We start from the raw sequence: 23761 nt of genomic DNA, 5'->3' as shown, positions 1-23761 counted from the left end.
TCAGGTCTGGGGAACGGGCGGGCCAGTCCATAGCATCAATGCCTTCCTCTTGCAGGAACTGCTGACACACTCCAGCCACATGAGGTCTAGCATTGTCTTGCATTAGGAGGAACCCAGGGCCAACCGCACCAGCATATGGTTTCACAAGGGGTCTGAGGATCTCATCTCGGTACCTAATGGCAGTCAGGCTACCTCTGGCGAGCACATGGAGGGCTGTGCGGCCCTCCAAAGAAATGCCACCCCACACCATGACTGACCCACCGCCAAACCGGTCATGCTGGAGGATGTTGCAGGCAGCAGAACGTTCTCCACGGCGTCTCCAGACTCTGTCACGTCTGTCATGTGCTCAGTGTGAACCTGCTTTTATCTGTGACGAGCACAGGGCGCCAGTGGCAAATTTGCCAATCTTGGTGTTCTCTGGCAAATGCCAAACATCCTGCACGATGTTGGGCTGTAAGCACAACCCCCACCTGTGGACATCGGGCCCTCATACCACCCTCATGGAGTCTGTTTCTGACCGTTTGAGCAGACATGCACATTTGTGGCCTGCTGGAGGTCATTTTGCAGGGCTCTGGCAGTGCTCCTCCTGCTCCTCCTTGCACAAAGGCGGAGGTAGCGGTCCTGCTGCTGGGTTGTTGCCCTCCTACGGCCTCCTCCACGTCTCCTGATGTACTGGCCTGTCTCCTGGTAGCACCTCCATGCTCTGGACACTACGCTGACAGACACAGCAAACCTTCTTGCCACAGCTCGCATTGATGTGCCATCCTGGATGAGCTGCACTACCTGAGCCACTTGTGTGGGTTGTAGACTCCGTCTCATGCTACCACTAGAGTGAAAGCACCGCCAGCATTCAAAAGTGACCAAAACATCAGCCAGGAAGCATAGGAACTGAGAAGTGGTCTGTGGTCACCACCTGCAGAACCACTCCTTTATTGGGGGTGTCTTGCTTATTGCCTATAATTTCCACCTGTTGTCTTTTCCATTTGCACAACAGCATGTGAAATGTATTGTCAATCAGTGTTGCTTCCTAAGTGGACAGTTTGATTTCACAGAAGTGTGATTGACTTGGAGTTACATTGTGTTTCAGTGTTCCCTTTTATTTTTTTGAGCAGTGTATTTGACTACTGATTCATAGTGTTTTAGGAGACAATTATTTATAATAATCAATTCTTTATTTAATTTGACCTTGCTTGGTGAAGTCGGACTTATTTCAGAATAAGTTGGGTTGTGAGCCTAGTCTGCACCTTTTTATAGCCTATCTGTTGACATGTTGTGCACAAGCATTGTCTCAGAATCACTTTGTCACGTGCATTAATAAATAGCTGAAAAGAAATGGATGAAAAAATTATTCCATTCATTTTGTCTTCATTATCTCACAGTCAAAGTCACACAACATGAAGCCTAAACTGCCTGGTGGTTGAAAAAATCTTTCATTCCATATTTCTTTGCATGGTGCATGTACTGGCCCGGTTTCTTTGCATGGCGCATGTACTGGCCCGGTTTCTTTGCATGGTGCATGTACTGGCCCGGTTTCTTTGCATGGCGCATGTACTGGCCCGGTTTCTTTGCATGGCGCATGTACTGGCCCGGTTTCTTTGCATGGCGCATGTACTGGCCCGGTTTCTTTGCATGGCGCATGTACTGGCCCGGTTTCTTTGCATGGCGCATGTACTGGCCCGGTTTCTTTGCATGGCGCATGTACTGGCCCGGTTTCTTTGCATGGCGCATGTACTGGCCCGGTTTCTTTGCATGGCGCATGTACTGGCCCGGAAACCAGGCCAGTGAAAGAAGATAACGGGAAACTTGTTTCCTTCATTTATTGATGAGCTAGTTGATTGAAATAAAGTTTATTTTTGGACTGATCCAGGATGTAATATGAGTTTATATGACCTGATTCAACACATCCACACATCTACAGTTCACTGTCTGGTCTGTGGTGTTCTTTCTGACACCGTTAAGAATAGTTCACTGCCCGTTAATAATAGTTCACTGCCCGTTAATAATAGTTCACTGTCTGGTCTGTGGTGTACTTTCTGACACCGTTGAAGAGTTAACTGCCCGTTAATAAGAGTTAACTGCCCGTTAATAAGAGTTAACTGCCCGTTAATAATACATCAGAACAACTTCTGCACCTAGCTCTCCTTTTGAAAGACAAACTAAATATTAAGAACATAGTGGACCTTTGTTATGGAGATGCTGTTTCTATTTCTTGATTTCAGTCTACTGCACGTGTGTGTTTATAGTTAAGTAGCCTAATTGAGGTTTTGCAGATTATAGTATTTTAATCTGCCGTGAGCGTCCCATTGGTGTATTGACACGCTTTTATGAACCATATTCTGATCTTGGATTTTTTTATTATTTCCTATACAGAATAGGTTTCATTGACTCTCCTCTATAACTGCTTCTCCCCTTTAACTGCCCCTAATTGACCCTCCCCTTTAACTGCCCCTAAATGACTCATTTTACAACATCCAAGTCCATTGGTGAGGACCAGCTTGAGCAAAGTGAGGTGTAGAATCAGTGATCTACCAATAGTACTCCCTGACAAATAAGTTTCTGTCAATCTCTCTCCTCCTTTTTTTATAAAAAAAATAAAAATAATAACCTTTATTTAACCAGGTAGGCCAGTTGAGAACAAGTCCTTTATTTAACCAGGTAGGCCAGTTGAGAACAAGTCCTTTATTTAACCAGGTAGGCTAGTTGAGAACAAGTCCTTTATTTAACCAGGTAGGCCAGTTGAGAACAAGTTCAAATTTACAACTGTGATCTGGCCAAGATAAAGCAAAGCAGTGCGACAGAAAACAACAGAGTTACACATGGGATAAACAAACGTACAGCCAATAACACAATAGAAAAATCTATATACAGTGTGTGCAAATGTGGTAAGGCAATAAATAGGCCATAGTGGTGAAGTAATTACAATTTAGCAAATTAACACTGAAGTGATAGATGTGCAGATGATGTGCAAGTAGAAATACTGGTGTGCAAAAAAGTAAATAAAAACAATATGGGGGTGAGGTAGGTAGATTGTGTGGGCTATTTACAGATGGCCTATGTACAGCTGCAGCGATCGGTTAGCTGGTCAGACAGCTGATGTTTAAAGTTAGTGAGGGAGATATAAGTCTCCAACTTCAACGATTTTTGCAATTCTTTCCAGTCATTGGCAACAGATAACTGGAAGGAAAGGCGGCCAAATGAGGTGTTGGCTTTGGGGATGACCAGTGAGCGATACCTGCTGGAGCGCGGGTGGGTGTTGTTAGAGATGCGGAATGGACTAATAAAACGGGGGGAAAGTTTACGAGACTCCAAACGGGGGGGCTGGGGGATGGCTTGGCTGGGGCTGGGGGATGGCTGGGGATGTGGATGGCTAGGGGTGGAGTTTGCTGGGGGTGGTTGGATGGCTGAGGGTGGTGGTTGGATGGCTGAGGGTGGTATGGTTGGGGCTGAGGGTGGTGGCTGGGGCTGAGGGTGGTGGTTGGGGCTGAGGGTGGTGGCTGGGGCTGAGGGTGGTGGCTGGGGGGGATGGTGGTTGGGGCTGGGGATGGCTGGGGATGGAGTTGGGGTTGGCTGGGGTACGGCTGGGGATGGATGGCTGGAGTGGGCTAGGTATGGTGGGAGATGGCTTGGCTGTGGATGGATGGCTGGGGCTGGCAGGGTCTAGTTACCTTCTCTAACACTAGAGGGCAGTGCAGGGTGTAGTTACCTTCTCTAACACTAGAGGGCAGTGCAGGGTGTAGTTACCTTCTATAACACTAGAGGGCAGTGCAGGGTGTAGTTACCTTCTATAACACTAGCGGGCAGTGCAGAGGGAATAGGGCTGTGTGTTGTACGTTTCTAGTCAGTCCGAAGAGGGTGCTGAGGTGTTCTATGGCTAATCCCCAGTAAAACTAATGCTGAGCCTGTAAAATCTATTCTCAGTGCAGTGTGTAGATCTGTAATCAGCCACACGAGGGCACTACAGTGATGTTAAGTGTGTAGATCTCTAACCAGCCTCAAGAGGGCAGTACAGTAATATTGATATGTTAAAAGTGAGTAGCAGGCTGCCTGGAGGCTTCAGTCAAAACACACAGGAAGTGTCTCAGTTGTGGGAAGGGTTTAACTATTGACAGACTGGCATGTTGTTTCAGCCTGTTAATGGATGAAGGACTACAGACAGCTTCCTACTGTATTGTGAGAACGAGTTCACCTAATCTGTCAGCAATAATAATCCTATTATTAGCTATTATTATACTCCTCGTGGTCTGTGTTAAACTTTGAAGGCTGGTAGTTAACTGCACACATTGTATGTTGTAATATTGTTTCGTTTTTTTTTTGTGTGTGAATTTTGACAGTAAATGTAATCCCCTTTTTTATACTTTTCACACCAAAACTCATGACAACACAATACCCCTAGAAGGCTGTGTGAATGAGGAGCAAACAAAAGCTTTTCTGAAATGTCATTCCCTCCCTGCTTACAATAAATCACAGCAGGCCGGGCCGGGTGGAAACAGTTGGACACACACACACAAAGGCTGTGAGCCTGAGTGCCTGAGGGTGTCCATATGCCTGTGTGTGTGTGTGTGTGTGTGTGTGTGTGTGTGTGTGTACATCCATGTTAGTGTTTGAGTGTCCGAGAGTCCTGAGTAGTTTGGTTTATTTGGGGGGGGGTGTAATTTAGAAACTACAAACGCCACCTTTAATGTGTTGCACAAATTAATTGACCTCAATGCCTAAACGATGGTGTACCAATTGGTGAGATATCAGTGGGTACTTCACTTCATCTAGTTTCGGTCTGACTCAGACCCAGCCTGCAAGCATCCTCTCACAACACCCACCAAGGCTTAACCACAAAGACTAATATAGATGGCTTGTGCTGTGGTATAGTGGTAGAGTTTTTAGACACATAGCAACAGTATCTTATTATTAGGCCCGCAGCAAAACATATTTTTTTTTCTTCTACTGCATCATTGATTGTATGTTGTTTTACTCCATGTGTAACTCTGTGTTTTTGTATGTTGTCGAACTGCTTTGCTTTATCTTGGCCAGGTCGCAATTGTAAATGAGAACTTGTTCTCAACTTGCCTACCTGGTTAAATAAAGGTGAAATAAATAAATAAATAAAAAATGTTTTGTACACTCGGTATAAAGTGTATATATCCAGTGCTGTGAAAAGGTATCCCCAGCCATCCTCCTTTTTTTATTTTCTCAATTTTTTTGCGTATTTGTTAATACTGAATGTTATCAGATCTTCAACCTAAACCTGATATTAGATAAAAGGGAACCTGCTTTTTTTTGTTGCCATTTTCATGTTGACTTGTGGCAGGACTTGAAATTACCATTTCATGCTTGAAAACCCCAAAATGTCTCTGAGTTAAAGCAGTTCTGGATGGAAGAGTGAGACAAAATTCCTCCACAGCGACGTGAGAGACTGATCATCAACTACAGGAAGTGTTTGGTGGGAGTCATTGCAGCCAGTTATTGAGTGTAAGGTGTCAATAACTTTTTCTCACAGCGGCAGTGGGTGTTGCATAACTTCATGAAATAATTTTACTAAGTATGTAATTGTTGTGCTATTTGTTCACCCAGGTTCCCTTGCTCTATTATTAGGTTATGGTTGAAGATCTGATATCAAACATATGCAAGGGTAGAGAAATGTAGAAAGTGGGCAAATACTTTTTCACAGCGCTGTTTAAAATATTGACACATTTTAACGTTTTGTATCTTAATTCAGTACACTTTAAATTGATACGTTTTCTCAAAAGTCTGTTTTTGTTTTTTTGTGTCTCAAAGTAACACCCAGTCCCCCTGGCAGCTAGCTTCGCTTCCTCTGGCAGGTTCATATCATTGTAGCTACCTTGCATTTATGGTAACAGCAGCCTACAAGAATCTGAATGTAGGAGATCAAGTGTGATGTTATGACAGCCAAGGATGCTTAATGTTATGACTGTGTAACATATCAATCATTACAATCTACAGGATAATAATACATCATTATCAGATAGTGTAACTAACTACAGCTTTCCCTGTGGCTCAGTTGTTAGAGCATGGTGTTTGTGTGCAATGCCAGGGTTGTGGGTTCGATTCCCACGGGGGGCCAGTACAAACAAAAAATGCATGAAATGAAATGTATGCATTCACTACTGTAAGTGACTAAATGACTAAAATGTAAAATGTATGAATATCAGTGTTTAAAATGATGAAGACGATACTTAACATGAGAAGTCATGTAAACATGAATATATTACCCAGGGTAGAGGGAAGCTTCTCTGTACTTCTGACTGCTGAAGCCATAGAGGCCTGACTTGAGCCATATATTTAGAGTCTGGACATTGAGGTTTCCGCATTATAATACATGGCTTCCACTCTAAAATATGTCTCTGGTCCTGACCTGCTGTGAATAATATGTCTCTGGTCCTGACCTGCTGTGAATAATATGTCTCTGGTCCTGACCTGCTGTGAATAATATGTCTCTGGTCCTGACCTGCTGTGAATAATATGTCTCTGGTCCTGACCTGCTGTGAATAATATGTCTCTGGTCCTGACCTGCTGTGAATAATATGTCTCTGGTCCTGACCTGCTGTGAATAATATGTCTCTGGTCCTGACCTGCTGTGAATAATATGTCTCTGGTCCTGACCTGCTGTGAATAATATGTCTCTGGTCCTGACCTGCTGTGAATAATATGTCTCTGGTCCTGACGTGCTGTGAATAATATGTCTCTGGTCCTGACCTGCTGTGAATAATATGTCTCTGGTCCTGACCTGCCGTGAATAATATGTCTCTGTGTCACGACTTCTGCCGAAGTCGATGCCCCTCCTTGTTCGGGTGGTGCTCGGCGGTCGACGTCACCGGTCTTCTAGCCTTCATTGATCAGTTTTCATTTTCCATTGGTTTTGTCTTGTCTTCCTACACACCTATTTCCAATTCCATTAATTACATGTGTATTTAACCCTCTGTTTCCCCTCATGTCCTTGTCGGTGATTGTTTGTGATGTTATGTTAAGTGTGTATTTTGTATCGGTGTGCGGGTATATGTTACCCATGTTATTTTGTACTTTGGTTTTGGAGTTAGTTTTTTCATTAAATACTCCAGATTAACCAATTTGGTTTCTTCTGCGCCTGACTTCCCTGCCACCACGATTATGACAGAATCACCGACCTGCATATTGAAGTCAGCAGGAGAAGATACCCCGGACGGCGAGGTGCAGGAGCGCATCAAGAAGAATGCGGAGAAGCTACACCATCTATGCTGGGAGAGACAGGGAATTCATCCAGCGCCTCCACCAGCCCAACCGGGGTCTATCCGAAGCGCCCCGTGCCAACCGGAACCCGGTGGCATCAGTCTAGCCTTGCGTCAGTGTTACGACGGGGTTTCCTGCTCAAAGTAGAACTTTATCTGGCCACGGCTAACGGTCAGTCGGAACTGGGTGAAAAGAGTTTCGCCCTCGTCTCGTGCCTCACCGGGAGAGCCCTGGAATGGGCCAGCGCTGCGTGTGGAGAAGGAGATGCGGCGTTGGACCGTTTTGAGGAGTTCAGCCGCCGTTTTCGGCAGTTTTCGACCACCCCCCCGAGGGCAGAGCGGTTGGTGAGTGCCTCTACCATCTGAGGCAGGAGACGAGGAGCGTCCAGGATTTCGCCCTGGAGTTCAGAACCCTGGCAGCCGGTACGGGATGGAATCACGGGGCCCTGATTGACCATTACCGCTGCAGTCTGCGTGAGGACGTCCGTCGGGAGCTGGCCTGCAGAGACACGACCCTCACCTTCAACCAGCTGGTGGATCTGTCCATCCGGCTGAACAACCTGCTGGCTGCTCGCGGACGTCCAGATCGGGGTCTGGTGGTTCCATCCTCCCGCACCCTATTTCTTCTTCCCATGGAGGGGAGGTGAGCAGGGAGACCGGAGGGGGTTCCCGCTCGTGCACCATCTGTGGCCGCAGAGGTCACACTGCTGGTTGGTGCCGGGTAGGTTCCTCTGGGAATCGAGGTAACAGGCAGGGCGCTCTGGCGCTACCCCAGGTGAGTAGGCACCATTCTCATCCAGAGTCTCTGTTGCTCATATTTGTGTCTGTCACTTTTCCAGATTATAATGTTTTTTTTAAAACTTTTTTTATTTTTTAAATGTTTTTATTTTTTATTTTTTTCCCCCCTCATTCCCAGCATAAGGCACTTGTAGATTCAGGCGCGGCTGGGAACTTTATTGATCAAACGTTGGCTCATAGTTTAGGGATTCCCATTGTACCCGTGGGTGTGCCATTCCCCGTTCACACCTTAGATAGTCGATCATTAGGGTCAGGGTTTAACAGGGAGGCCACCGCTCCTTTGAGTATGGTGACGCAGGGGGGTCACAAGGGGAAAAAAAATGTATTTTCCTTATTGACACTCCTGCGTATCCGGTGATGCTGGGCCTACCTTGGTTAACTAGTCATAACCCCAGTTTGTCTTGGCCACAGAGGGCTCTCACGGGGTGGTCGCGAGTGTGCTCAGGTAGGTGTGTAGGGGTTTCCGTTGGTGCTACTACGGTTGAAAGTCCAGACCAGGTCTCCACTGTGTGCATTCCCCTGAATATGCCGATTTGGCTTTCGCCTTCTGTAAAAGGAAGGTGACTCAATTACCACCCCATCGACGGGGGACTGTGCGATAAATCTCATGGTAGACGCTGCACTTCCCAAGAGTCACGTGTATCCCCTGTCGCAAGCGGAGACGGTGGCTATGGAGACATATCTCCGAATCCCTGCGTCAGGGATACATTAGGCCCTCCATTTCACCCGTCTCCTCGAGTTTCTTTTTTGTGAAGAAGAAGGATGGAGGTCTGCGCCCCATCTGGTGCGTATCCGAGAGGGGGACGAGTGGAAGACAGCATTTAATGCCACATCAGGGCACTATGAGTACCTTGTCATGCCGTACGGGTTGATGAATGCTCCATCAGTTTTCCAATCTTTTGTAGACGAGATTTTCAGGGACCTGCACGGGCAGGGTGTAGTGGTGCTTGGTCACCTGTTGGAGCATGACCTGTTTGTCAAGGCTGAGAAATGCCTGTTCTTTCAACAGTCCGTCTCCTTCTTAGGGTATTGGATATCTACGTCAGGAGTGGAGATGGAAAGTGACCGCACTGCAGCCGTGAGTAATTGGCCGACTCCAACCATGGTGAAGGAGGTGCAGAGATTTTTAGGGATTGCCAATTACTACCGGAGGTTTATCCGGGGTTTTGGTCAGGTAGCTGCTCCCATTACCTCACTATTGAGGGGGGGTCCGGTGCGTTTGCAGTGGTCAGCTGGGGCGGACAGGGCTTTGAGGAAACTGAAGGCTCTGTTTACCTCGGCTCCTGTGTTGGCTCATCCGGATCCCTCTCTGCAATTCATAGTGGAGGTGGACGCATCTGAGGCTGGGATAGGAGCTGTGCTCTCCCAGCGTTCGGGTACGCAATCTAAGCTCCGCCCCTGTGCCTTCTTTTCTAAGAAGCTCAGCCCGGCGGAGAGAAACTATGATGTGGGGGACCGGGAGCTGTTGGCTGTCATCAAGGCTTTGAAGGTGTGGAGACATTGGCTTGATGGGGCTAAACACCTTTTTTTCATCTGGACTGACCACCGCAATCTGGAGTACATCCGGGAAGCGAGGAGACTGAATCCTCGCCAGGCAAGGTGGGCCATGTTTCCCCTGAGTGTCCAGCTGGGCGTCTGTACGTTCCTTCTGCTGTCCGCGACTGATTGATCTACTGGGTTGACACGTCACCCTCCTCTGGTCATCCTGGGATTGATCGGACGATGCGCTGTCTCAGTGGGAGGTACTGGTGGCCCACTTTAGCTAAAGACGTGAGTGTTTATGTTTCCTCCTGCTCAGTGTGTGCTCAGTGCAAGGCTCCTAGACACCTACCCAGGGGTAAGTTACAACCCTTACCCGTTCCACAACGGCCGTGGGTGCACTTGTCGGTGGATTTTATAACCGATCTTCCACCTTCACAAGGTAACACCATGATCCTGGTCGTTGTGGATCATTTTTGTAAGTCCTGTCGTCTCCTCCCTTTGCCCGGTCTCCCTACGGCCCTACAAATGGCGGAGGCTCTGTTTACACACGTCTTTCGGCACTACGGGGTGCCTGAGGATAGTGTCTGATCGGGGTCCCCAGTTCACTTCTAGGGTCTGGAAGGCATTCATGGAATGTCTGGGGGTCTCCGTCAGCCTTACTCGGGTTTTCACCCTGAGAGTAACGGGCAGGTGGAGAGAGTTAACCAGGATGTGGGTAGGTTTCTGAGGTCTTATTGCCAGGACCGGCCGGAGAAGTGGGCAGAGATGGCTCAGAACTCGCTTCGCCACTCCTCCACTAACCTCTCTCCCTTTCAGTGTGTGTTGGGGTATCAGCCGGTTCTGGTTCTGGCCCCTTGGTATCGGAGTCAGACCGAGGCTCCTGCGGTGGACGACTGGTTCCGGCGCGCGGAGGAAACCTGGGACACCGCTCACGTCCGCCTTCAGCGTGCCATGCGGCGCCAGAAAATTGGCGCAGACCCGTCGCCGCAGTGAGGCCCCGGTGTTCGCACTGGGGGACAGGGTCTGGCTCTCGACCAGAAACCTGCCCCTGCCCTGCCGGAAGCTGGGTCCGCGGTTTGTGGGGCCGTTTAAAGTCCTGAGGAGAGTGAACGAGGTATGTTATAGGTTAAAGCTCCCCTCCTATTACTGCATTAACCCCTCGTTCCATGTGTCTCTCCTCAGGCCGGTGGTGGCTGGCCCGCTCCAGGAGGCTGAGGCGCAGGAGGTTCCTCCGCCCCCTCTGGACATTGAGGGGGCCCCGGCGTACTCCATTCGATCCATCCTGGATTCGAGACGTCGGGCGCGGGGCCTTCAGTACCTCGTGGACTGGGAGAGGTACGGTCCGGAGGAGAGATGCTGGTTTCCGGTGGAGGATGTGTTAGATCCTTCCCTGCTTCGAGAGTTCCATCGTCTCCATCCGGATGGCCCTGCGGGTTGTCCCCGAGGCCGGTGTCGAGGCGCTGCTGGAGCTGCGTGTCGGGGGGGATACTGCCCCTCCTTGTTCGGGTGGTGCTCGGCGGTCGACGTCACCGGTCTTCTAGCCTTCATTGATCAGTTTTCATTTTCCATTGGTTTTGTCTTGTCTTCCTACACACCTGGTTCCAATCCAGTTAATTACATGTGTATTTAACCCTCTGTTTCCCCTCATGTCCTTGTCGGTGATTGTTTGTGATGTTATGTTAAGTGTGTATTTTGTATCGGTGTGCGGGTATATGTTACCCATGTTATTTTGTACTTTGGTTTTGGAGTATGTTTTTTCATTAAATACTCCAGATTAACCAATTTGGTTTCTCCTGCGCCTGACTTCCCTGCCATGTCTCTGTCCTGACCTGCTGTGAATAATATATGTCTGGTCCTGACCTGCTGTGAATAATATGTCTGTGGTAGCTGTTTTGTGGTGATGTGGAGACAGAACAAGCCACAGTAGTAGTTGTTCTGTTTCCACAGCTCCACCACAAACACAGATCTACGTGATGTTAGGAACACATGGCGACAGAGATATGAAATAATTCACTGAAGTGAATGGAGGTGATCCATTAAATGGTGGCTTAAACCTTCACCTACAGTACCTCCATTGAGTACAGGCTTAACTGAATTACAACAGAGACAGAATATAATATGTCATTTTATTGAATAGTTTGGGGTAGGTCTTGTCTCCGAGGAATTCTCCTCAGAGCCAGACGGGGAGAGGTCTGTCCACAATAAAGTGCTGTTCTGCCTTAACATCGTTATCAACAAGGCTGCTCCTATAGGCCCTTGTTTTGTTCCATCTTGACTACTGTCCAGTCGTGTGGTAAAGTGGCCCAAGTAGGGACTTAGGAAAATTACAATTGACCCAGAACAGGGCAGCACGGCTGGCCCTTAAATGTACAAGAAGTGCTGATATTAATAATATTTATTTTACCAGGTAAATTAAGGTAAGCCATCACGGTTGACAACTCCCTTGTGTCCTCCTCCCAGAGTGCTAAGAACCTTGGCGTGATCCTGGACAACACCCTGTCGTTCTCCACTAACATCAAGGCGGTGACCCGATCCTGTAGGTTCATGCTCTACAACATTCGCAGAGTACGACCCTGCCTCACACAGGAAGCGGCGCAGGTCCTAATCCAGGCACTTGTCATCTCCCGTCTGGATTACTGCAACTCGCTGTTGGCTGGGCTCCCTGCCTGTGCCATTAAACCCCTACAACTCATCCAGAACGCCGCAGCCCGTCTGGTGTTCAACCTTACCAAGTTCTCTCACGTCACCCCGCTCCTCCGCTCTCTCCACTGGCTTCCAGTTGAAGCTCGCATCCGCTACAAGACCATGGTGATTGCCTACGGAGCTGTGAAGGGAATGGCACCTCCATACCTTCAGGCTCTGATCAGGCCCTACACCCAAACAAGGGCACTGCGTTCATCCACCACTGGCCTGCTGGCCCCCCTACCTCTGAGGAAGCACAGTTCCCGCTCAGCCCAGTCAAAACTGTTCGCTGCTCTGGCACCCCAATGGTGGAACAAGCTCCCTCACGACGCCAGGACAGCGGAGTCAATCACCACCTTCCGGAGACACCTGAAACCCCACCTCTTTAAGGAATACCTAGGATAGGATAAAGTAATCCTTCTAACCCCCCCCCCTTAAAAGATTTAGATGCACTATTGTAAAGTGGTTGTTCCACTGGATATCATAAGGTGAATGCACCATTTTGTAAGTCGCTCTGGATAAGAGCGTCTGCTAAATGACTTAAATGTAAATGTAAATGTAATGTAAATGTAAGTTGACTGAGAACACATTCTCATTTACAGAAACTGTGGAGAATAGATGGAGGGGGGATGAATGAGCCAATTGTAAACTGGGGATGATTAGGTGACCATGATGGTGGGCCAGATTGGGAATTTAGCCAGGAGATCGGGGTTAACGATAAGTGCCATGTGATCTTACGTGACCACAGAGTAAGGACACCTGTTTAACGTCCCATCCGAAAGACAGTGCCCTACAAAGGGCAATGTCCCCAATCAATGCCCTACTGGCTCTCTGTTACAATCATAACCATCTAAATGGTATGCTGATGTGGCTGTAGTCAATGTAGTGGCTGGTCAATAAGATAATATAGTGTAGTGTCTGGTCACTGAGATAATATAGTGTAGTGGCTGTAGTCACTGTAGCTTATGGTCACTGAGATATAGTGTAGTGGCTGGTCAATAAGATAATATAGTGTAGTGTCTGTAGTTACTGTAGCTTATGGTCACTGAGATATAGTGTAGTGGCTGGTCAATAAGATAATATAGTGTAGTGTCTGGTCACTGAGATAATATAGTGTAGTGGCTGTAGTCACTGTAGCTTATGGTCACTAAGATAATATAGTGTAGTGGCTGGTCACTAAGATAATATAGTGTAGTGGCTGGTCAATAAGATAATATAGTGTAGTGGCTGGTCGCTGTAGTGGCTGGTCACTAAGATAATATTGTGTAAAGGTTGGTCACTGAGAATATATAGTGTAGTGGCTGGTCGCTGTAGTGGCTGGTCACTAAGATAATATAGTGTAAAGGTTGGTCACTGAGAATATATAGTGTAGTGGCTGGTAACTGAGATAATATAGTGTAATGGCGGCTCACTGAGAATATATAGTGTAGTGGCTGGTCACTGAGAATTTTTTGTTGTGGCTGGTCACTGAGAATATATAGTGTAGTGGCTGGACACTGAGATAATATAGTTTAGTGGCTGGTCACTGATGTAATATAGTGCAGTGGCTGTAGTCACTGTAGTGGCTGGTCACTAAGATAATATAGTGTAGTGGCTGGTCACTGAGAATATATAGTGTAGTGGCTGGTCACTGAGATAATGTAGTGGCTATAGTCACTGTGGTGGCTGGTCACTAAGATAATATAGTGTAATGGCGGGTCACTGAGAATATATAGTGTAGTGGCTGGACACTGAGATCATATAGTGTAGTGGCTGGTCACTGAGATAATATTGTGCTGTGGCTGTAGTCACTAGTGGCTGGTCACTAAGATAAGATGTGTAGTGGCTGTTGTCACTAGTGGTTGGTCACTGAGATAAGATAGTGTAGTGGCTGGTCACTGAGAATTTTTTGTTGTGGCTGGTCACTGAGAATATATAGTGTAGTGGCTGGACACTGAGATAATATAGTTTAGTGGCTGGTCACTGATGTAATATAGTGGCTGGTCACTAAGATAATATAGTGTAGTGGCTGGTCACTGAGAATATATAGTGTAGTGGCTGGTCGCTGTAGTGGCTGGTCACTAAGATAATATAATGTAAAGGTAGGTCACTGAGAATATATAGTGTAGTGGCTGGTTGCTGTAGTGGCTGGTCAGTAAGATAATATAGTGTAGTGGCTGTAGTCACTATAGTGGCTGGTCAATAAGATAATAGGGTGTAGTGGCTGGTCACTAAGATAAGATAATGTAGTTGCTGTCGTCACTCTAGTGGCTGGTCACTAAGATAGTATTTACATTTACGTCATTTAGCAGACGCTCTTATCCAGAGCGACTTACAAATTGGTGCATTCACCTTATGATATCCAGTGGAACAACCACTTTACAATAGTACATCTATCTTTTTTTGGGGGGGGGGGGGGGGTTAGAAGGATTACTTTATCCTATCCCAGGTATTCCTTATAGAGGTGGGGTTTCAGGTGTCTACGGAAGGTGGTGATTGACTCCGCTGTCCTGGCGTCGTGAGGGAGCTTGTTCCACCATTGGGGTGCCAGAGTAGTGTAGTGTATTGTCTGTAGTCACTGTAGTTTCTGGTCACTAAGATAAGATGGTGTATTGGCTGTAGACACTTTAAGATAAGATGAGATGGTGTCGTGACGTTGCCCTGTTGGGGGAGGTTTATGTGGCTGGCCACTGAGGTAATATAGTGGTGGCTGTAGTCACTGAGATAATATAGTGTAGTGGCTGAAGTCACTGTGGTAGCTGGTCACTAAGATAATATTGAGTTGAGTTTATTATATTTTTACAGGGACAGTGCACAGTAGTGAGTTCTTGTGCAGCTTGTTGTTTTCTCTTTGCATGCACATATATCACTTTATCATCTGCATACATTTGAACTTCAGACCCAGTGCAGACGGAAGGCAGATCATTAATGTACAGGCTGAACAGGAGGGGCCCCAGTATTGACCCTTGGGGCACGCCCACATCATAGCTAAGAGTAGGCGACAGCTCATTGCTCACTCTGACACACTGAGTTCTACCTTCAAGGTATGATTTCATCTATCTCAAGGCATTGGGGGAAAAGTTGAACTTGGACAATTTTGTGATGAGAATCTCATGGATAACAGTATCGAAAGCCTTCCTTAGGTCCAGAAACACAGCCCCAACAACGCCCCCTTTGTCCATCTTGGACTTCACATTTTCCAGAAGAAAGCAGTTGGCCGTTTCTGTGGAGTGTTTCGCTCTGAAGCCAAACTGCATGGAGTGTAATGTGAAGGGGCTGTTGTTGAGGTGGGAAATCAGTTGTTCTGCTACACACTTTTCAACAACCTTCGACACCACAGGTAGTATACTAATGAGCCTGTAGTTACTCACGTCAGCAGGGTCGCCCGATTTAAAGATGGCTGTTATTATGGCCGACTTCCATACCCTTGGAAACACCCCCAGACCAATAGATGTGTTGGTGACCTTAGTAATGGGGCCAATGAGTGACTCTTTGTAGTTTTTAAGAAAGGTAGAGTCCAGCCCAAACACATCTTTGGATTTAGAGTTCTTTAGTGAGCTAATCACCTTGTTCACCTTTGACTCAGAAACCTCCCTTATGATGAAGACAGGTTGAGCGTCATTTACTAGCACTGAGCCCAAGAAACCAGTGGAGGGGTTCTGTGTCAGTTCCCTGACAGTCAATAAAGTAGGAGTTGATATTATCACTAAGATAATATAGTGTAGTGGCTGGTCACTGAGATTTAAATGTCAAGTGTTCATTGCCAGAAACTTGATTTAATGTATAATGTATACTGAATAAAACAACACTGAAATTATTGCATTTATATTTTTGTTCAAAGATTTTACTGAGTTACAGTGCATATAAGGAAATTAGGCAATCTAAATAAATTTCACATGACTGGGAATAAAGATATTAATCTCTTGGTCAAAAGTACCTAAAAGAAAAGAAAACCAGTCAGTATCTGGTGTGACCCATCTTCTTCACATAGAGTTGATCAGGATGTTGATTGTGGCCTGTGGAATGTTGTCCCACTCCTCTCAATGGCTGTGTGAAGTTGCTGATAATTGGCAGGAACTGGGAAACGCTGTCGTACACATCAATCCAGAGCATTCCCAGTTTCTGGAGAAATTCTTCAGTTGTGAAGACCCACAGATTCATCCACTGTCCATGTGGCTGGTCTCAGATTTGATTTAACTAGGCAAGTCAGTTAAGAACAAATTCTTATTTTCAACAACAGCCTAGGAACAGTGGGTTAACTGCCTCATTCAGGGGCAGAACAACAGATTTGTACCATGTCAGCTCAGGAATTTGAACTTGCAACCTTTCAGTTACTAGCCCAACACTCTAACCACTAGGCTACGCTGCCGCCCCCAAACGATCCCACAGGTGATGTATCCGAATGTTCAGGGCAGGCGTGGTTACATGTGTTCTGTGGTTGTGAGGCCGGTTGGACGTGCTGCGAAATTCTCCAAAATGACGTTGAAGGCGGCTTATGGTAGAGAAATAACATTCAGTTCTCTAGCAACAGCTCTGGTGGACATTCCTACAGTCAGCATGCCAATTGTAATGATAATAATATTTACAGTAACAAGAAAAAGAATCTGAACCCTTAGGAAATATCTTGATATTTAAATTGGTCAAGCAATTTGAACTCATCTAGGTCACAAAAGACAAACACAGTCTGCTGAAGCTAATAACACACAAACAATTATGTTTTCAGGTATTTATGTTAGAAAGCTGTTTCAGAGTTCAGTATTCCAGCTGTGAGAAAGCCGTTTCAGAGATCAGTATTCAAGATATGGTAGAAAGCTGTTTCAGGATTCAGTATTCCAGCTAAGTTAGAAAGCTTTTTCTTAGTTCACTATTTGAGATATATTAGAAAGCTGTTTCAGTGTTCCAGATATGTTAGAAAGCTGTTTCAGAGTTCAGTATTCCAGATATGTAAGAAAATGTTTCAGAGTTCAGTATTCCAGCTATGAGAAAGCTGTTTCAGTGTTCAGTATTCCAGATATGTTAGAAAGCTGTTTCTGAGTTCAGTATTCCAGATATGTTAGAAAGCTGTTTCAGAGTTCCAGCTCAACCCTCAGCTGAGCTATAACCTCAACCCTCTCCTGAGCTCTGTATTTTCAACTCACAACCCTCAGCTGAGCTATAACCTCAACCCTCATTTGAGCTATGTATTTTCAACCCTCAGCCCTCAGCTGAGCTATAACTTCAACCCTCAGCCCTTAACCCTCAGCTCGCCTCTGATCTATTTTAACAAATAAACAACCTGGCCGGATATTGTCCGACAGAACTATCTCTGTGAGCCTGGATAGACGTGGTCCGACTGAACTCTGGGAGCCGGGTCAGACGTTGTCCAACTGAACTGTACCCCCAAAACACCAGTCTCAACGTCAACAGTGAAGAGGCGACTCCAGGATGCTGGCCTTCGAGGTAGAGTTCCTCTGTCCAGTGTCTGAGTTCTTTTGTCAATCTTAGTATTTTCTTTTTTTTGGCCAGTCTGAGATATGGCATTTTCTTTGCAACTCTGCCTAGAAGACCAGCATTCCGAAATCACCTCTTCACTGTTGACGTTGAGACTGGTGTTTTGCGGGAACTATTCAACGAAGCTGCCAGTTGAGGACTTGTGAGGCATCTGTTTCTCAGACTAGACACTCTAATGTACTTGTCCTCTTGCTCAGTTGTGCACCAGACCCTCCCACTCCTCTGACTATTCTGGTTAGAGCCAGTTTGCGCTGATTTGTGAAGGGAGTAGTAAACAGCGTTGTATGATATCTTCAGTTTCTTGGCAATTCCTCACATGTAATAGCCTTCATTTCTCAGAACAAGAATAGACTGACAAGTTTCATAAGAAAGTTTTTGTTTCTGGCCATTTTGAGCCTGTAATCGAACCCACAATTGCTGATGCTCCAGACACTCAAATAGTCTAAAGAAGGACAGTTTTTTTGCTTCTTTAAACAGTTTTAAGCTGTACTAATGTAATTGCAAAAGGGTTTTCTAATGATCAATGAGCCTTTTAAAATGATAAACTTGGATTAGCTAACACAACGTGCCATTGGAACACAGGAGTGATGGTTGCTGATAATGGGCCTCTGTACGCCTATGTAGATATTCCATAAAAAAATCCGCCGTTTCCAGCTACAACAGTCATTTACAACATTAACAATGTCTACATTGTATTTCTGATCAATTTTATGTTGTTTTAATGGACAGAAAATGTGCTTTTCTTTCAAAAACAAGGACATTTCAAAGTGTCCTGTGGTGGCGAATTTCTGCATTACCAAATGAGGAGAGTTACAAACTTCACACACCAGTCAGAGTTATACTTAAACTACATCTTTAATAGCTTTGCAATAGCACTTGACTTTCAATGATGCGCCATTTCTAATGAACCATTGAAAGTGACAACACAAAAGTACAAAGATCTTTTATAGCCAAGATACACCCCTCTCAACCTACACGACGAACAACAGATACATAGAATGGTCATAAGGTTAAGATTTGTATGAAAGATATCTTTAAAACATAGCAGACAGCAACTGCTGTGTCAACAGTTTTCATTGTATAGACCAGTGTCTGGTCCTCCTACTCCAAACTGGAACCGTCTCTCCCTGGTACGGTATAGCACAAAAACATTAGCTCATGTTATCTGGAATGCGCTTTAGGTTTTATCACCCAAAGACATCGTAAATTATGACTTCTAACACTCCTGGGACACTACATATAGTATAATATTCTGCATTATTGTATTCTACAGTATACTACAGTTTACTACAGAATTCTATACTAATTACTGTAGTATATTTGTATGTAGGATGTGAAATAATGTCATGTCATGTCTCCTATCCCCAGCTGCTCACATCAGCACTCTGTTGGAGACAGTGGACATCCTGTTGGATCACATTCATCTGTGAAGTCCCGATCGCCAGCTGACATCACGTGGACATAGAACAACCACCCCATCCCGTGAGAACCCACCCACCCCCTATCTTGACCTATCAGCTTGCAACACAACATACAAATCCTAGCTGCTGTATGCTGCATGCCATCAAAATATGGTAATTGCTGTGTTTGGGATGCATCCAATCAGTGGAAGGGTGACGTGCCAAATATTTCACCAGGAGGTCACAGCTCTATGTCTCTGTTTCCTCTCCTAAACGCATCATATCAGCCTACTATGATAACTATGATTCATGTTCTACAGCAGAGGAGGCTGCTGAGGGGAGGACGGCTTATAATAATTGCTGGAAACGGAGCGAATCGAGTCAAAAACCTGGAAACCATGTATTTGATAAGATTCCACTTATTTCGCTTCAGCCATTTACCACGAGCCCGTCCTCCCAAATGAAGGTGGCACCAACCTCCTGTGTTCTACAGTTACCATGACTCCTGCTACACCATCAGGGAGAATGACCAGCTGTTGCTGATCCTTAACGTCAGAGAGTCTGATAAAGGGGAGTACTGCTGTGTTGCTAACAACGGCGTCGAGGGGCCGGCCAAGAGCTGCGGAGCCTCGCAGCTTAAAATGAGTATGTGGGGTTGTTCCACGTGTTACAAGAGATCCATATAGTGTTCTGGGCTGTGTCCCAAATGGCACTCTTTCCCCTATTTAGTGCACTACATTTAACCAGGGCCATAGGGAATAGGATACCATGGTACACAGCCTGTGTTATTCTGTTCCACACCCTGTTCTAGTTCGCTCTACAGTACCTCCAAATCAGTCTCAGATATTTCAACTGATCACTTTCCTAGCTGAGAATAGAGTCAAGATCATGAGTTTGAAGTATGTTTAGCAGTCTTGCTCAATGTTGATTGTCCTTGTCAATCACGCTGGTGTGAACACTCCAATGTGTAAAGTTGGCCGATGTTATGCCAATGAACGGCCTCCTGTGGTGCAGATGGATTTCATCCAACAGAATCAGGGAGAAGAATTCTCCACAATGTTTCATCAGCAACTATGTTCTACTTCCAGAGCCTCAGATTTAAAATCCCCACCAACATAAGGCTACTGATTGAGTCCAAGGCCGTGTTGCCCTGTGTCACGTTAGGAAACCCCAAATCCAGATGATCTCCTGGATAACAGATGATGCTTTTATACAGGTACCTTTTTATTTTTAATCATCTCTGTTTTAAATAGATATATTTATTTGTGAGGAAAGCATAAAACACTACCAAAGTATTAAGAAGTTATCATGGAGAATACTATAATGAAATGAAATAATGACAATTTTGACAAACCACTAGTTGGTGCCAGACTACACCACCCCTTGAACTGAACTGCTGGTAACTATGAAAAGTAACTAGAAACGCCCCATGGGAAGGAAGATGGCGGACTGATCGAAGTTATGTAGAGCACCTCAAGATAAAAACATAATATTCAATATCGGTAAAGTTAGAATAAAATATTAGCACTTCACAATCTGGTGGGTGATAACCTTTAATCTGGATAATAACACTAAACAAATCTTAAGACTAGAGACATTTATCTACAAATATTACAAAAACAAGCAACACCCAAACATGACGGAGGGTAAGACAGGGGAACCCATCTCAACATGACGGAGGGTAAGACAGGGGAACCCGTCTCAACATGACGGAGGGTAAGACAGGGGAACCCATCTCAACACGACGGAGGGTAAGACAGGGGAACCCATCTCAACATGACGGGGGGTAAGACAGGGGAACCCATCTCAACATGACGGGGGGTAAGACAGGGGAACCCATCTCAACATGACGGAGAGTCAGACAGGGGAACCCGTCTCAACATGACGGAGGGTAAGACAGGGGAACCCATCTCAACATGACGGAGGGTAAGACAGGGGAACCCATCTCAACATGACGGAGGGTAAGACAGGGGAACCCATCTCAACATGACGGGGAGTCAGACAGGGGAACCCATCTCAACATGACGGAGGGTAAGACAGGGGAACCCATCTCAACATGACGGAGGGTAAGACAGGGGAACCCATCTCAACATGACGGAGAGTAAGACAGGGGAACCCATCTCAACATGACGGAGGGTAAGACAGGGGAACCCGTCTCAACATGACGGAGGGTAAGACAGGGGAACCCATCTCAACATGACGGAGGGTAAGACAGGGGAACCCATCTCAACATGACGGAGGGTAAGACAGGGGAACCCATCTCAACATGACGGGAGTCAGACAGGGGAACCCATCTCAACATGACGGAGGGTAAGACAGGGGAACCCATCTCAACATGACGGAGGGTAAGACAGGGGAACCCATCTCAACATGACGGAGAGTAAGACAGGGGAACCCGTCTCAACATGACGGAGGGTAAGACAGGGGAACCCGTCTCAACATGACGGAGAGTAAGACAGGGGAACCCATCTCAACACGACGGAGGGTAAGACAGGGGAACCCATCTCAACACAACGGAGGGTAAGACAGGGGAACCCATCTCAACACGACGGAGAGTCAGACAGGGGAACCCGTCTCAACATGACGGGGGGTAAGACAGGGAACCCATCTCAACATGACGGAGAGTAAGACAGGGGAACCCATCTCAACATGACGGGGGGTAAGACAGGGGAACCCATCTCAACATGACGGAGGGTAAGACAGGGGAACCCATCTCAACATGACGGGGGGCAAGACAGGGGAACCCATCTCAACATGACGGGGACAGGGGAACCCATCTCAACATGACGGGGACAGGGGAACCCATCTCAACATGACGGGGACAGGGGAACCCATCTCAACATGACGGGGACAGGGGAACCCATCTCAACATGACGGGGACAGGGGAACCCATCTCAACATGACGGGGACAGGGGAACCCATCTCAACATGACGGGGACAGGGGAACCCACCTAAACATGACGGGGACAGGGGAACCCATCTCAACATGACGGGGACAGGGGAACCCATCTCAACATGACGGGGACAGGGGAACCCACCTAAACATGACGGAGAGTAAGACAAGGGGAACCCATCTCAACATGACGGAGAGTCAGACAGGGGAACCGATTTCAAAACGAAAACGTGACTCTTCTACAGACACAGACGATTTAATATTTTCACCAGCGGGAATGGTAAAGGTCGAAACCGATCTGTTAAAATCAATAAATGACAAACTGGGTACACTTGAATTAGTTAGTAAGGATATAAAAGAGTTGAAGGCAAGCCTCGAGATGAGTGATGAAAAAGCTGCGACATTGGAGAAGGAAACACACAAGCTAAAAGGGACAGTGAATAAGATTGAAACCGAAGTGAATGACTTTAAAAAGGAGAACACCGTTCTGAGAGAAGCCTTACTGGACATACAGACTAGATCCATGAGAGAGAATCTGGTCCTAACAGGTATCCAGGAGAAAGAAGGGGACGTTCCTGAATCTGTAGTTAGAGAGTTCCTCCTTACAGCGCTTCAAATCCCACGCGAAGCTATCGACAAAATCCAACTCGAACGTGTACACCGCTTCGGACAGAGAGGCCAAAGGTATGAACACCCAATCGTTGCCAAATTTGCTTAATTTAAAGATAAAATAATGGTTAAAAGCCTGGGTAAAAGACTTGCTGGGACCAAAATTGGCATGAATGACCAGTTCTTGAAGGAAATTGCAGAACGGCGTAAAGTTCTGTATCCAATTTTCAAAGAAAATAGATTAAAAGGGAAACGAGTAGCTCTCGTCGTCGATAAACTATATATTGATAACCAGTTGTTCAGAGACACAAAGACTACTCCACGGCTATTTAAACAATTACAAAGTTCTTATAGACGAGGAAAATAATGAAACACAATTCTAGCCCGGTTATGGATTGTAACAATACAATAAAACTGGAACACACAAGCACTAATTCAAGATGGTGAAGATAAAAACTAAGTAAACAGAAGGCACAGTATGTGTGGATGGTGGGTGTGTGTTTATCTTTTTATTTCATTTGTTATGTTTGGGAAAGTTGAGTGAGTGAGTAATAAATGGTTGCATATCCCAGAACCAATGTATTGTTGTGAGCCGGGATATGAGAGGGCTTTCAATGTTGTTCAGATGATGGATATACTTTATAATGAATTATACATCTTATTTATTTATTGTCCTATCATGGGGGAACAGTTTTAAAATAAATTATATATATTTATTTATGATCCTAATTTAATGGTACGGTCAACAACCCTATACCCTAGACACCCACCTGAATGACACAGATACTAAGGAGAAGTCCCTAACTGTTTTATGTGCCTGCTGTAAGCGGTCTCTATGCAGCCAAAATGCGGTCAGAGACCAAGAGCAGCACTGCCCCCTCTAGATTTTGAGCCTGCTTGGCAGGGTTGGTCCTGTAGTGGTTCTGAGCCTGCTTGGCAGGGTTGGTCCTGCAAAGCCAAAGCCTCCTAAATGGAGAGAATACTACACAAGGAAATTCTCAAAGCTGCTAATGAGAACCTTGATGACCTTGTACCTAGCCGGTGGGGTTTCCGGTGGGGTGCCCCCCCACCCAGGCAGTGGCAGAGCTGGCAATACTAGCTGCAGTAACCCATGGGGAGGGGGGTCACACTCGGACATTCAGAGAGGGGGCATATTATTGTGGCCCCGGTGGCACAAAATCAAAGGTCTGACTGCATGGAGATGCTTGGGA

General features: G+C 46.1%; 1 pseudogene; it reads left to right on the top strand.

The window, feature by feature from the left end:
* Nucleotides 1–23761, top strand: part of LOC106568608 (muscle, skeletal receptor tyrosine protein kinase-like) — a 66888-nt pseudogene that overhangs the window by 5423 nt on the left and 37704 nt on the right.

The sequence above is a fragment of the Salmo salar genome, chromosome ssa13, assembly GCF_905237065.1.
Source record: "Salmo salar chromosome ssa13, Ssal_v3.1, whole genome shotgun sequence".
In the NCBI taxonomy this organism is placed as follows: domain Eukaryota; kingdom Metazoa; phylum Chordata; class Actinopteri; order Salmoniformes; family Salmonidae; genus Salmo; species Salmo salar.
Note: the sequence above shows the minus strand (reverse complement) of the source record. Positions and strands in the feature narration are given on the sequence as shown.